Raw genomic sequence first — 16110 nt, 5'->3', positions numbered from 1 at the left:
TTTTAAATATCCCAGTCAATAATCCCAGCTGACATCCACCCACCAATCAATACCTCACATTCTCAGGGAATGCAGTTTCAGTTGTTTGCCCTCTGGAAACGACGGAGTTCAAAGAGTTCATAGCTGGAGGGCACAGTTCTCAGCCTGATGGTATAATCTGGAAAACACTGTCCTCTTCTGGTCATATGAGGATTTGCAGCGTGCCAGGAGGCTCAAGTGCTCAAAAGCAAAAAGAATCAGAATTGCAGTCATTAGTTTGTGTGGTTTCCACGTGCACCCACACACAGATCTGACAACACTTGGGCATGTGTCTTATGAGCTTATGGATGATGTTGTGGATGGCTCTAGGCAGCTTTCTGGGCCAGCTGTGTGGACTGTGTCAGGTCCCGCTGGTGCCTCTGTCTCCTTGGGGGGTTGTCTGACTGCGTGGGAGGGCATGGTGCCCCGTGTCATGCTGCTCTGGGAGGTGTTTGAAGGCTACATTGGCATCCAGAAGCCTTCCAGCTGTTCCTGGTGCAGAGTGTTCTAGGGTCTACATCCCACTCAGTAATATAATTTCAAATGACAAAATTACAACACCTGTACAAAAACACCCAGCACTTAAAGTGGGCTGGGATGGACCGGTACACAATACAGGTAATTCTGATTTAATAAATGTAATCATGCAATTAGGGTTCTTCTATGTATTCTTATTGGAGAACAAAGAGCTCCCCAGCACAGGCAAGAATCCGACTTCTGGAGAACTTTCTCTGTCTGAGGTCAGACAAGAAAACTGCTTCCTTTACATGAAACTTTATACAAGCTGGGCCTCCTGTCTCACTTACATCTGTCTTGCCATTAAGTAAATATGCAGGTTCATGCCGGTGTTCATTTATTTAAAAAACATTTGCATGAACAGCTATAAAAATGTACGACTGGGGTTGCTTTAACACAGCAGAAACATTCTGAAACGCCCACTCAGCGTAGCAATCAGCTCTTTACTCAGGTCAGAAGTAATCTCTGTTTCTTTGAGCTGAAGCTATTCAAAAAGTGCTACCTGCAACAGGTATAGGGGAGCAATGGATTGTAGGAAAGTGGTCGCTTTAACACGGTGTCAAAAGTGTCAGGAACTATAGATCATTTAACATCGCTAAATATCAGTTATCAGCCACGAGAGACAGACAGACAGACAGACAGACAGACAGACAGACAAGTAGGTGGGTGGGTGTTAAATCACAAAGCTCAGTGTATGGGTTTTAACCTTTTCAGTGGCCTATTGGTAGGGTGCCTGCCCTGAAACTGGGAGTTTGGGGTTCAAATCCTGGACGCGACAGACCAAAGACTTTAACAATGTGATGAAACACTTCCCTGCTTGACACTCAGCTATAAGGGGAAGGGTACGGGGGTTAAACCACCAAACAGTTACCGAGAGCAGCCACAGCCGCAGCTCACCGCTCCCCATAGAGACAGGTCAAATGCGGAGATGACTTAACCAGTGAGTGATAGCTCAGGACTCAGGGGGCATTAACTTTACAAGATGTAATGAATATGCCTGACCACTAGATGGCAACATTCATCTAACTGTAACATGAAAGGACGCAGTGGGTTCATCTAGGGGCCTAAACGGGGACACCCTGGATAGGTCTCCAGTCCACCAGAGGGACACAGAGATAAATAATCACACTCACTCACTCACTCACAACTACGGACACTTTTAGCATCTCCAAATCAACCTGGCATAGATGTTTTTGGTCTGTGAGAAGAAACCAGAGAACTCAAAGAAAAACATGCATGCATGAAGAGATCGTGAAAATTCTGCACAAAATGGCTGCTTAGGAAGGATTTGAACTAGCAACCATTCTTGCAACTGCAGCACCATGCAGCCAAAGAAAGGTTAAAACTATCTTATGTATCTTTACTTAACATTAAGTTGACACATTCTGTGTCAGACAATAAAGCCTTGATGTTTGACAAATAAATAACTAAAATATGTTTTTGTATCTAAAGCAACAGGCTCACTTTCTTCCATGCTTCATGCTCCACCTTTGACCTTTGGCCTTTTCATTTCATCCTGCGCCCACAAGATGTCGCTGTAGCTTCAGTTCCATTCAAAAAGCTAAACGCTCACAAGGGAGAGAAAAAAAGAAAGAACAATGCTTTTTATAGCCAGAAGAGGTAAGCAATTAACAAATGAAACCTCTTTTTTCTTTTCATGAACATAGCTTTGAGCTCCACCACCACCACTTCCTCTGTTGTGAAGCCATGGGTGCAGGTCTTTACTGGAAACCAGTAGCTGTGACTAAAAACACCACTGTAGTATTGTACGGTGTGCTTGTGGCAGCCTTTGCTGCTCGATGCGAGACAGTTGAGCCCTCAATGGCATCTACAGAAGAACGCTCACACATCCTTTTTTTACTCTCACACAGACCGTGGGGCAGCATCTTACTGGAAACCAGTGCAGTTGGCTCGCCCACAGCAGCATTGGGTGTGGACGTGGGTGGGTCTGAAAGATTCTTGCTAACAGAAACTCAAACGTTGAATTCTAATATCACTAAGCAAACACAACACAACCTGCAACAGGTGAACACATTCATGCAAAAGTCAAATTAAAGGTCATGTTCCTCAAAATCGCCACCGCCATCCAGGACCAAAAAAAATAAATGACACATACTAAAAAGATCAGAGCTGGTGTCTTAAAACTGAAGACAATTCACAAAAAAATGCATCCTTTGAACCAAATGCATTACAATTTTCACTTACAAAAGAGATGAAAGCACACAGCTTTACATTTTCTCTAGTCTCAGAGTGCATGCACACCTTCACACGACTGTGCACACTTTTATTCACAGGTCAGAGAACACAAATAAAAGCTCTTCTGAAGTTTATGCAAAATCACCACTGAACCAGTCAGGTTGCCTAGTGAACGTCTCACAAAACACATTTTAGGCTTTTAGGTTTTATCTTGTGCAGAAACATCGAGTTTCTCTAATGATCCTCCAGCTCACAGCTCACTAGTTTATGTTGCAACACATCTTCAGTCAATTCGTACAAAAGACTCTTTTATTTCCTGAAAAGTTGAGATGTTGAAGATAATCAGAATGATGGAAGAAAGAGGAAGTGCTGCTGTCCTTGTGATGTGAGTAACGCACATTTGTGATAGCAGGCATGGTGATGAGTGAACAGATTATAAATATTAATAGACTGCATGCCTTTCAGAGCGGTGTCAATCAAAGATTCATGAATAGAAGTAATCCATGACTTTTAGCAAAGGTCTCACTGGTGACAGTAGTCTTCTGGTAGGTTTAAATACCAGTTTTGCTTCAGTGTATTCCCATAAAACTATAAAAGTGTGTGGCACTATAGTAGTTACATTGCATTAGTGAGTTTTTAAGATTGTATATCTTTTCAAGCAACACTAAAGAGTTTATAACACTTTCAGCTATTGCTTTCAAACTGGTTTCAGTGGATCTTGAGTCAGAAACTTCAGCCACTTCAAATGGGACAACATTCATAGTTTGCCTGACTGTAAGAGTAATGTCTTTGGAGGCAAAGCAAATACATTGAACTAGACAAGGAGCTGAAACCAGAGTGAACATTGGCGTGGCATACACTCATTGGAGGGAGCTGAAGGAGGCTACGAAATCACGGACTGATGCAAATAATAAGATCCAGTATTCATACATTGTGCAAATACGGCAACCTGTCTGGCGACTTTGTTGTCTGCAAAGCAGATACAAACAACAGCAGACAACAGGAGGATTGTTTATGATTGTTGTAATTCTGCTTTCAACCAGTAGGGGGGGAAAAGCAAGTCATTCCCTTCCACAGTCTTGCTACACCTACACTTCCTGTTTGAGAAATGCACCAAAAGGAGGGACCGCCTAGCAGGCTGAGAGGACAGAGCTGCAGCAGTGACCGACAGCAGCACCACTACCACCCTCAAGTCCGTGGAAGAACAGAAAGCGCCCTCATACCCCTTTTATATCGCCATCGCGTAATCTTTTGTAAAAAAGGACATGATTGCGCCACATTACCACCACAGTCTGACCACTCATAAATGAACGAAGGCTCCCTGATGCTCGGTGTTGCAGCAAACTGGTGGCCTTGTTTTTTAAAGAGAAAAATTATACAGTTTACCAGCAAACAGAGCTGTGGCGTGTCCAGATCTTTTAAAATGGGGTGGCCCAGGTGAAACACAACTTTGTGCATGGGTGGCACCAGTGGTTATGCTTTTTTTGTTTTACCCCCCAAGCCTTTTGTGGACAATGAAAAGCCTATTTAAAGGTAAATTAGTGTGGTGGCGGCACCTGGGGTGGCCAATCCGATTCCAAGGGTGGCATGTGCCACCCCAGGCCACTCCCTGGACACGCCCCTGAAACAGAGCTTAAATGGGGTGACTTTTAGCCTAAAAATCTAAACGGACAGTTGCCAAAGCAAAATGATTTTGCTCTACATGTCGGTCTAGCCACACTCCATAGGAGCCTCCGCAGGCCTACCATTGGCCTGAGCAGTATCGTGTCATGTTGGTCACAGCGCTCTATTGGTTTGGTGGGCGGAATGATGCGACGAAGTGGCTTTGACATCAACTATTTAGACTTGAGCTTTTCGCAGAGACGAGAGCAGATAGAGGTACTGAAGTCCTTTATTTAGGAAAATAATGTATTTTGTCTTCTTCTAATGACGGACTGCCCCGTAACTGACATCCATAGCAGTGACTATGTCACGTTGTTTGTAGTCCAATAGCATGTGGAGCTCCATCTATATTTATACTCACATATACAGAATGGCTTGCCAGGCTAGGTGACTTGGTCTTTAACAATAAAACTGTCACCAAACTCAAAGGTCTGAGTAAATTATCAGAAAAGAAAGTCATGCTGGAGAGGAACAGTCCAAACAAGGATAGCAATAAGAAATTAAAGATTAAATAAGAAAATGTTGCTAATAAAATCAGTATTGACTGAAACACATCGTCACATTTCACTGGAAGGAGAAACTACTCTGACGGAATCGTAAGATTTTCACTCTGTCATTTAAAATGTGTGGACTTTTTGAGTGTTAATTTAACTAAATAACAACAAATTTTGTTTAGTATGAAAACTAATGACTCTTTTATTTTTCATTTGTAAACCAGATAATAGGATGTCACAATTACAGCAAATATAGAGTAAAACTGGTACGGGAGGATTACTCGAGAGAAATTTCAAAGTGTGATGCAAAAGCTGCCTGCTCATGTGTTTTTGTCAGAATGCAAACAGACACAAGGTTCACTTTCATTTGAATGAGCTGAATGTGGTTTGCATTTCTCCCTGCAGCGTGAAGTAACCTGAAGACATCTAACTCTTGCAGCAGATGCAGAAGCAGATTAGCAACATCCGGTCCACAAGTTCAGTCGTCTCATGGGGAGTAAATTCATCTGCAATCGTTCTTGGTTTATTTTGTTTGCATCCTCTGTAGTGATGTCAACAACTTATTATCTATCTCCTCCCTCATCACTACTCGCACAACACCCTTGATGGGTTTTCTCACTGTCCTTTAAGCGGGGCGTGGATAACGAGAGCAAAGAGATAGATCAGATTGGTCAAACCTATTAATGTTATGAAGAGCATAGGTGTATATCAGCTGGAAATCCCCCCCCCCCCTTCATCGTCTGCCTTTGCAACAGTAACGCTGCACAAACCAATACTGTAAAGATGTGACCATTAACATGGGAAATATGTCAATACACAGAGTAAAAGAGATGAAATAATGTTAAAAAACTGGTCTGGAAATTTATTTTCAAACTAAACTACATTGCATCAAACTGCAAATCTGCATATTTCACCATCTGATATGTGAAGCTAAACTTTAAACGCCCTTTACAACTTTAAAGGTGTGGAACACTAAAAAACCATTTTTAAAATCAGATTTCTGAGTTTTTCAAGCAGGCTGAACATGAAAATAGTCTCCTACACCTATCTCCTGCATTAGCTTCTGATAGAAAATAGACGGTGAAACTCTATATATACGTTGTCACTTAACATTCATGGATTCACCCGTCTTGAGTTGCGACGGGGAAGGCTGTTGTTGGTTTAGCGACCAGGAAACAGCAGAGAACGTCTTGGCTGCTAGAAGCTAAACGCTAGCATTAGCAACTCCACCACACGGCAGAACTCCTCAAAGCACTTTTTTTTGTGGAGGGAAAATATAATTGCCGTAATTCAGCGGTAGTCGCGTTGCTGTTATCCAATCCAAGGCGAGGTGTCCAAATATCAGGAAATATGGTTCCAAACCTGCCGTCTGAAGCTCAGCTGTGATGTGGCTCACTTCTAGTTCCCGGAAATGGTGCACTGGTGGTTCGTTTACCCAGAGTACAACTAACAAGGCTACTAGAGACCACTGCAAATGAATGCATTGAACGAGTGCTCTACACCTTTGACCATCACATTTTCTAAACTTCCACTTGTGTTTCTATAGCAACGCCCCTCCTGTACAGCTCTTCTAATCTGAAATCATGAAGGTAGAGTACACAGCAACCTGTCATCGCTCCGTCAGCTCCGGCTTTGTTCAACAATGCTCTTCGACAATGAAGAGTTAAGTTTGAACAGGATGCAGCTGCAAAATCATCTACTGTTTTACCATCAGCTAAAATACAGAAAGAAACTATAAATGTGTTTTATTTTTTCCCCTCCAGGAAATACTAAGAGTTACAAACTGCTGTCTCAATTAAGATACAACTAAGCGGCTAAAACTGAAAAACCGCAAGCCTAAACTTGCAAATTCTTGGACTTCAACTATTTTCTTTTAGGAAAAAAAAAACAACCCCAGAGCAAAAATGTATTGCTTTAACAATAAAGAATCTCAAATCAATAAAAAGGAATATGCAGCCTTGATGAAACCACTTGGTGGCACCATTGAGCAGCTTAATGTTGGTGCTGAACTGAGCTTGGAGCCACTAGGACTATCTGGAGGTTGGTTTGTTCTGGAGGGCAGAGCAGAAACGCAAACAGCAGCTTAGATTCCTGCCACCAAACACCTTCTATACCAGACTTTCAGTTTATCCCAAGAGGTAGTTGGCTAACCTTGTCCTCTCATGGGAAAAACAACAGAAATATCAGCAGGATCACTTTTCTGTTTTAGTTTGATCTACGGGTTTCTGGGACAGCTCAATGGAACAAAATAATCGTTGGGATTAAAACGCAACACATACGGTTTGAGATAGACAGCTGGGAAACACCTGTGCAGATGTACCACACATCTGGAGTTTCTTACAATGAGTTTGATTTGACCCTTTTGGGTTACCGTAGTGATGTAATAAGATAAGAATCTGAGCATTTAACAAAATAATGCATTTAGGCCTCAATCAGCTCGTTGTACAGAAAAAAATAAGTTCTTGTGTTATTCAAATCTAAATTAATCTAAGAATATCTATAATTTACTTTATCGCCGCTAAATAGCATGAAGTCTAACAAGATTTTAAATTATCTTTTAATTTAGGATCCACATGTTTAGACACTGCTCTCTAGTGGCAGATGAAACCTGAATATGCATATCCAACATCTTTATTACATTTAAACACTCCATCTCTTGTTTTTGCATAACGTTATTCTTTGGTAGAAGGTACAACCGAGCATCTTCTTTTCACTTCTAAAGTATTTTATGTGTAATCTGCTATATTCTTCACCAGCTGCTTCCTTACTTTAAGCATCCAGTTTTGTCGCTGTGGATGCAAAATAGTTCTCTCGCGTGTCATTAGAAAGTTTGTGCTGCCGAGGCTGCTAGGTAAATCAGTGATAACTTGTTAAAAAGTGCCTGCTTATAGCATCCAAAAATAGTTCAGAACAAATGATCTCTGAGTATTATGTCCCTAAATGATGGTTGCATGAATTAAAATATGTAAAAACACGCCCTCCTTTTTTGTGCATCTCACACACTGACATGCTAGCTGTTACATAGTTTCTCTTCCTCTATCTGCTTCAAACACGTTCACTGTTCAGCTCATATCCGGGTCGACAGCTCTCCATCTCCAGCCACATGAATGGAGGAAACAGGGACAGGGAATCCCCACTACACTCATAATGAAACCCTCTCACACTTTACACCAGCAGGTCCTGTCAGTGAGTTCTGTTAGCAGTCTGGGAGAGAAAAGGGACACGTGAACAAGAAAAGGTTAAGCAAATGATACCTTTTCATGCATGTTTTCTTCAAATAAAAGAAGATTTTCTGTGGGAGTTTTCTTTGAGAAAAATAATGTCATTGTAGTGGTGCGTTCAAATACTGCTGGAAATAACAGAACAATGTCAGATTAATGTAGACCAGGTAATAGATTTAGATCCAGCTGAATCATCTCAGTCTGGTGGCACTGAAACTGAAACGAACAGCACAGTTTACAGTCAACCAGGTGATAATGTTGCCTAAAATCGGTAATTGTCTATTTCTTTTTAGAAAAAGAAAATATATAGTGTATTATTCCGATTCTACACTCTGTGGAACAAGTACATACACCATTGTGTGTTAATTAAACATATAATTTGGGATTTTACGCACATAGGGAACGATTGTCTCGTTTCCGACCGTCATTGAACGCAGCACGCCGTGGTTTTGCGCTGCAGCGGTTTGGATTAATAATTTAGGAGGAGACGTCCTTTTGGCTCTTCCAGGAGGTGACGCTCGCGCTAACTGCGCGCACTGATAATATCATGCACCTATTTACAACTAAATAAATAAATAAATAAATACAGGCAATTCAATGTTCTGGCTGCTGTATCTATATCTTAGTCAAAAAATTGTTTCAGGTCGAGTCATTCAATAACTCGATTTAAAAAAATACAAAAGGAAGAGGAAGACCGAGTTACTATCTCATTTAGACACCGCACACTTCCTTTTAAATTTGCGCAAGCCGCCCATTACGCATGAGTGAGCGCTGCACGGCTTCCTAAACTATTATTTAAACTGGAAGTCCTTGTCTCTATAAAGTCAAGTTCCAAGCACAAACTGTTGAAACACCAATGCAGAGCTGCAAAAGTTCTACTTCAGTGAATTCATCAGTCACAAGCTGCTTCCTCCTTTAGGCTTTGAAGGGACCACACAGCTGTGAGGTGTAGACGCTTTCTGAATATTTTTTGCACTTAATTCATGTAGTAAATTAATTTACAACACTTACCCCCACGTCACTGGCAGTTATGCACAACTTTCGCACTTTTGTTTTCTTTTAAGCTCGGCCAATATTTGCGAGGCGCGCATTTGCACCACTACCTGTCACATTTTTTCACTTTCAAAGCTTTGAGCGAGAAAGTTAAAAAAACTGAACCTGTGCTGTCATAAGCCATGTGCACGCTTTCTGTCAACCTGTTCTCCTAAATATCCTAAATGCTGCACCAGACTGGTCCAATGAAGCGCCACCATTCATACTGAGCTCTCAGGAGGACTTGCAGAATGATGCGTGTTCGTGTTTCTGGGCACACCCACCAGACCAGACCGCCCCTTTAGGTCCAGGAAGTTTTGATTATGAATGGCATTCTCTCAGTGTTGGATCCCACGCACAGAAACATGCAGACCTACTGGACTCTTGACATTAACAAACAGCTTTGGAGGCACGATTGTCACGCATAATGGGTGAAGGTGGGGCTTTTTCTTTCTGCAGAGAAAGGAACATCTACAATAGCTTTTTAAAGCCATACTATGAAACCTTTTCATATTTTTAAATACTTTTTTGAGCCTGCATGTGCTAAAATGACCCTTTACAGGCCTGATGAAATGTCACTCAGACCCCCACCGTCCCCTGTGGCCAGAATACCACATTTGCAACTTCAGAGTGGCAGGCCGCCACCTGTTGGACTTTGAAAAATGGAGCTGAAATACCTGGTGCTGCAGTCTGGTTCTAGCACGTTTCTTTCAGATCATGAACACTGCTGGTTTGTTTAATTTAGAGATGAATCACACCTGTAGACACTAAGCATGGGAAAAAATTGTATCTGTTAGATGAAAGTGTTAGAGTTCTGATGAGAATTAATAACTGATATCCTGTTTTATCTTCCCCACATTGGCTGCCTGTTAAAATTCAGAATAGATTTTACGATCCTCCTCCTCACATTTAAAGCTCTTAATAATCAAGTTTCATCATACATCAGTGATCTGATTGTTCCAGATGTTCCTAACCGAGCACTTCATTTTCAGACCGCAGGTTTACTGGTGGTTCCTACAAGATCTAAGAATAGGATGGGAGGCAGATCTTTTAGCGGTCAGGCTCCTCTCTGGTAGAACTAGCGCCCAGATGGCAGGCACCTTCCTTCTGCTGGGTCACAGCGGCACACATACAAATCTGACAGAAGACTGGCTACTATTCACAGACAACTGGTTAAAACTTCCAGGACCTACCATAAATGAACCTCCTCCCTCGGGTCAAAAATCTGCATCATTATCTTGCCGTTTAAATTGGACCTATAGGGCATCACACCTCAGCAGAGCAAGACAATAGTTCGGCTTTCCCACCATGTCCTTACACCTCGGAAGACCTGAAATCCTTCTGTGTACACACACAGCCAGATGTGTTTAGGAATGTTCAAGGTGTTTGGAGATCTACATCTAATGAAAATGAATGTTTACCATTTTTACATCAACATTTCTCATGTTTAAGATAACAGTGTTCAGAACACCTTCTGCCATCAAATGACTAACTTCAGTTATGGTGACATCATGTAAAAGCACCTCACTTGTCTTCACATCAATTCATGCTTTTGGCATTTTTTCCTATACCCTGAGATTCAATCCATAAAACCCACCACAAAAGGTGCAATTTGCATAAAATAATGACACATGGGACACTTTAAAACATCAAAGCAAACACGTTTCTTTAGCTTCAAAAGCCACAGTCTCAAGTAAAGGGGCGTAAGGGGAAAAAGATAGAATTTTAAACTGTAACACAAGTAAAAGTTTATTCCTGATGAAGGTCTCTGACCGAAAGCTTGACCAATAAACTTCTACATCGCAGATTGAAGTGTGCGGATTCTTATTTTGTTTATTCCACTTTTTGATCCAGCACCTTTCCCAGACGAGCAGTGGCTCCTTCTACTCTAAACTGTAACACCAGTAAAAGTTTATATTTAAACACAGTTTTGAACCATTTTGATCATTTTTGCCATATTTCGTCACCTTATTCTTCAGCTTAGGATGGTGCTGCAGCATTTTAATTGTGGATTTTGAGTATTTTAGTTGTTTTTTGGGGACGAGGTATTTACAGTAGACTTGCTGGTGTGATGTTGATTATTGTCCTGCGGCATGTCCTAACCGACGTATACACAAGCTGATGATGAAACAGGCCAGTCATTCTCTTTCAGGATTTTTAGGTAGAGAAAATAATTCATAGTTACATCAATTACAGCAAGTCGTCCAGGTCTTGAAGCATCAACGCAGCCCCAGACTATCACACTGTTAGTGGGATGGGCAAATACCTTTACATAGAATTGTATAGCAGAAGGATAAAACCATGTATAACCAAATAAAAATTATTTGATAAATAGAATCACAGATAAGTTTAACAAAATGGCACCTATGTGGAGCCCTTGGCTTGGATGATGCTGTATTTCCTGCACGATAATAAAGTTCTCTTATGTATTCTGAAATTATTACTTGTAGACAATGATCAGAAAGTGTTTAAATATATAAAGCAAACCCACAGGCATTGACTGAGAATTTAACTTCGCTTTAGTTCTTATATTTGTTGCAGGAAACCCACTTCTTTTTTTTTGTCTGCAGTAGAGGAACTGCAATTGATCGTGGTCAACAGCGTTTTGCTTGTGGAGGCTATCTTTACGCATTAGTAGGTGCGTTCCCAGCTTGTGATGCATTTTTATGGGGGCTGATCCAGGTGACGCACGTGTATGTTAGTCAGTAGAATCAAAATTCAAGATCCCAGTTGACTTGTTTGTTGTCTTGTTTTAGTCCACAGGACCAGCTGAGAAATGCCAGAATCCCAAACAACAATGGGACAATCTTAATAATAGGTTACCTGGATATCCACATTCATTATTATAAGAAACAGAAAGCCTATGAAACAAAAATTAGCCCTAAAGACAATTATAACTTAGGAAAAGACAAGTATCTTAAAAAGTGATGCAGTAATAACATTTTAAAAAGCACATTTTCATAAATAAAAAGGAAGTAAAAGCAGAAGTTGAAGCAAAAGGTCTGGTGACTTCCCAGCAGCTTGTTTCGTTAAAGTGTCAATGCTTAAATGTAGCAGCGGGTTTGTGTTGGTAGGTGGCATCTTCTGTCATTTCTCCAGCCTTATGGACTCCTTCAGCTTTACCCAGCATGTTTCTGGCCCCACACATACCAGGGGGCACACTCTAGACCTTGTTTTACCCTGGGTCTAAATGCTGACAGTGTTTGTCCTGAGGATGTTTATATTTCAGATCACCATTGCATTTTCTTTAACTTGTCAGTTTCTGCGTCCCCACCTCCTGCTCGCCGTATGGTTAGTTCTCGTTTTCTTAATGAGAGCACAGCTAGAAATTTTTCTGCTGCTTTTGATCCACCCTGTTCTTCTGATAAAGACCCAGATTCCTTAACTTCTCAGTTTAACGAGCACTGCCTCTCCATTCTGGACAACATCTGTCCTGTCAGAACCAGATCAGTTCCTGCAGTGAACCCTACTCCCTGGTTTACTGACAGCCTTCGCAGCCTGAAGCGCCAATGCAGAAAAATTGAGCACTTGTGGAAGAAAACCCATCTCCACATCCATCTGCTGCACCTAAAGGATCTTCTGACATCCTTTAACTCTGCAGTCAGAGACGCTAGGGTTTCCTATTTTTCCAACCTGGTATCCCAGAGCAAAGGGAATCCCAAGGTGCTGTTTAACACCTCTGTTGCAGACTGTGAGAACTTTCTGTCTTTCTTTGTGGACAAAGTCAATAAGGTTAGATCTAGCATCTCTCCTTCAGCCTTATCGCTGCCTCTCTCGACTCCTACCAGGCCCATCATCCTAGATAGCTTTGCTCCTGTTTCTTTGCCTGAGTTAACCAAACTAGTTAACTCTATGAAGACCTCTGCATGCCCCCTCGACATCTTACCCTCATCTTTGTTTAAAAGTGCTTTTCTGTCCATCGGTCCCAGCGTGCTCTCTATAATTAATGCTTCTCTGGTTTCTGGTCAGGTCCCTGCTTACTTTAAAAATGCTGTAATCCACCCGCTTCTTAAAAAACCGAGTCTTGACTCCTCTCTCCATAGCAGCTTCAGACCCATCTCTAAACTTCCGTTCATCTCCAAGATCTTGGAAAAGGTTGTGGCTAAACAACTCAAAGCTGCTCTTGATGAACATAACATCTATGATAGCTTCCAGTCAGGTTTTTGTAGAGCTCATTCTACTGGAACAGCTCTTCTTAGGGTCTCTAATGACCTTCTGACTCACAGTGATGCAGGGGACTGTTTTGTTCTGGACCTGCTGGACCTGACTGCAGCCTTTGACACTGTTGACCATCACCTGCTACTGGAGAGGCTGCGAGCCTGGGTAGGCCTAAAAGGATCTGCTCTGGAGTGGTTCTCCTCTTATCACTCTGAGCGTTCCTTTTCTGTGGCCGTCTCTAAGTTTAGGTCCTCCACCACCTCTCTTACCCGTGGTGTCCCACAAGGTTCTTTGCTGGGGCCTCTGCTCTTCCTCCTCTATCTGCTCCCTCTTCAGCACATCCTGAGCTCCTTCAAAGGAATCTCCTACCATCTTTATGCAGATGACATCCAACTGTACATCTCCTTTAAGCCCCATGAGATGTATAAGCTGCAGCTGTTACACACCTGCTTAGACTCTATCAAAACCTGGATGGCTGGGAGCTTTCTTCAGCTGAATGAAGATAAGACTGTGCCCCAGACAAGCTGGTTCCCAAAGTCAGAGATTCTCTAGGTCAGCTTGCTTCTCACACCAAACCTTCCGTCAGGAATCCTGGCGTGACCTTTGACCCAGCTCTCACCCTGGATTCTCATGTCAGTTCTCTTGTTCGCTCTTCCTTCTTCCATCTCAGGAACATTGCTAAGCTGAGTCCCATTCTGTCCCACTCTGAACTTGAGACAGTTCTCCACACCTTCATCTCCTCACGCTTAGACTACTGTAACTCTCTTTTCACGTGTCTGAGCAGAACCTCCCTGAACCGTCTACAGGTGGTTCAGAATGCCTGTGCTCAGCTTCTGACCAAGTCCTCCAAACACACCCACATCACCCCACTTCTCCTCCAGCTTCACTGGCTGCCAGTCAACTTCAGAGTTCATTTCAAGATCCTGGTTCTGGTCTATAGGGCCTTACGTGGACAAGCACCATCTTACATTGGTGATCTTCTTAGTTCCTAAACCCCCAGCAGGTCCCTGAGGTCCAGTGACCAAAGCCTACTGGTAGTGCAGCGCACCAGGCTAAAGACCAAAGGTGACAGATCATTTGCTGCTGTGGCCCCCAGACTCTGGAACTCTCTCCCCCTGAGCCTGAGATCAGTGGACTCAGTGGTCTCCTTCAAAAAGCAGCTGAAGACTCACTTGTTCAAGCTGGCTTTTGTATGACCTTCTTCACCACTCTCTCTTTATTCTGCTCTCCTCACCTATTCCACCTTCCTCAGGATCCACTGATTTCCCTCTTTTCTAGTCACTCTCTCTCTTTCTTATTTTTTTATCACAATTGTCTATATTTTGCTAATTTTAAATAAATTTTTACCATCTTCTAAATTCTTTTTTATATTTTTACATTTTTGTGAAGCGCCTTGGTGCCATAGAAAAGATTTCTTCTTCTCCTTTCTTCTTCCTCTTCTTCTTTCTTCTTCCTCTTCTTCTTTCTTCTTCTCCTTTCTTCTTCCTCTTCTTCTTTCTTCTTCTTCTTTCTTCTTCTCCTTTCTTCTTCCTCTTCTTCTTTCTTCTTCTCCTTTCTTCTTCCTCTTCTTCTTTCTTCTTCTTCTTTCTTCTTCTTCTTTCTTCTTCTCCTTTCTTCTTCCTCTTCTTCTCCCTCTTCTCCTTATCCTCCTTCTTCTTCTTCTATCACCAACTCTAGTAACCAACAGACCAATAACAGAGCTCTAAACAGACACACCTCTGTTTCAAAAGATGCAAACCACACTGCAATCCAGTTTCCACACAAATGCTGAGTGAGAAATTTCCTGTTTGGGTTACAAAAGGTTTTTGGTCACAGCAAAATGAGGAAACCTCAGACGTGACGGTTACCTTCGGTCTTGACCCAGCAGGGAAGACAAGTGGATGACATGGTGACATGTCAGGAAGTAGGACAGCAGACGCTTTAATGATTCAAGGTTTTTCTAACAAATAGAACCATTATGGGGAAAAAAATGCAGCTTTAATCTTCTGAAATGAACAGATTTCTACTGTAGAGTCAAATGTAAATACACAATTCATTTTTTTCTCCCCCGTACTAAATGTGTTGTCTTCTGACCAACTTTTGCTCAATTCTTTTGTAGAAGTCTAAATATTTGACAACAAAACAGAAAAAGTAATCAAGTCCGGATGAAAACCTTGTTATTGTCCGCTTGGTTTCCTTGAAGGGGAGTGTTTGGAGCCAGGATGTCTGCTTACTTTGAGAAGACATGCCCATCTGTGAAGGTTGTTCTATTCATGTGTGTGAACAGTGTTGTGGCAACTGGAGCTTTGGTGATTGTTGAAAGAAAGATGTAAGCAAAAATAAAATCTGTTTTTAGTCCATATGATGAGATTCTGGGAGATCTGAAGAGTATATGCCTACATGCATTTATGTGCTCTGCTTTTCATATACTCTGCTACATGTGTCCAGGGTCTCACACATCTGAAAGGACATCTCTTTCCTCTTTATGCTTGGGACAGACCCAAAACTCACTGGAGTTATGTTTTATCCTCTCTGGCCAGGGAATGTCTTGGAATATCCTGGAAATGACTGGAAAATGGGAGAGGAATGTTTGGGTTTCCCTCATGAGGACTGTTGGCTTGGACGGTGTATGGCTGTCTCGATGTAGCCTTGAGGCGGGGTGACATGTCCATGTTGTACCCCACCTCTCTTCCATTCCAGTTCCCAGCCTTAAGGCTACATCGAGAAAACCATACACCGTCTAAGCCTACGGTCCTCATGAGGGAAACCCAAACATCCCTATCCCACTCTCCAGCCATTCCTGGAGTATTCCAACACAGGATATAAAATAACTC

General features: G+C 42.0%; 1 protein-coding gene across 1 annotated transcript in view; it reads right to left on the bottom strand.

Moving 5' to 3' along the window:
* Positions 1-9361, bottom strand: part of LOC129166804 (uncharacterized) — a 100856-nt gene extending 91495 nt beyond the window's left edge. The window contains exon 1 of the transcript XR_011515686.1: positions 9119-9361. The gene's annotated coding sequence lies outside the window, so the exon portion shown is untranslated. The remainder of the gene's footprint in view (positions 1-9118) is intronic.
* Positions 9362-16110: the final 6749 nt, after the last annotated feature.

The sequence above is a fragment of the Nothobranchius furzeri genome, chromosome 12, assembly GCF_043380555.1.
Source record: "Nothobranchius furzeri strain GRZ-AD chromosome 12, NfurGRZ-RIMD1, whole genome shotgun sequence".
NCBI lineage: Eukaryota > Metazoa > Chordata > Actinopteri > Cyprinodontiformes > Nothobranchiidae > Nothobranchius > Nothobranchius furzeri.
The sequence above is the reverse complement of the archived record's forward strand: the minus strand, read 5'-3'. Positions and strand labels throughout refer to the sequence as shown.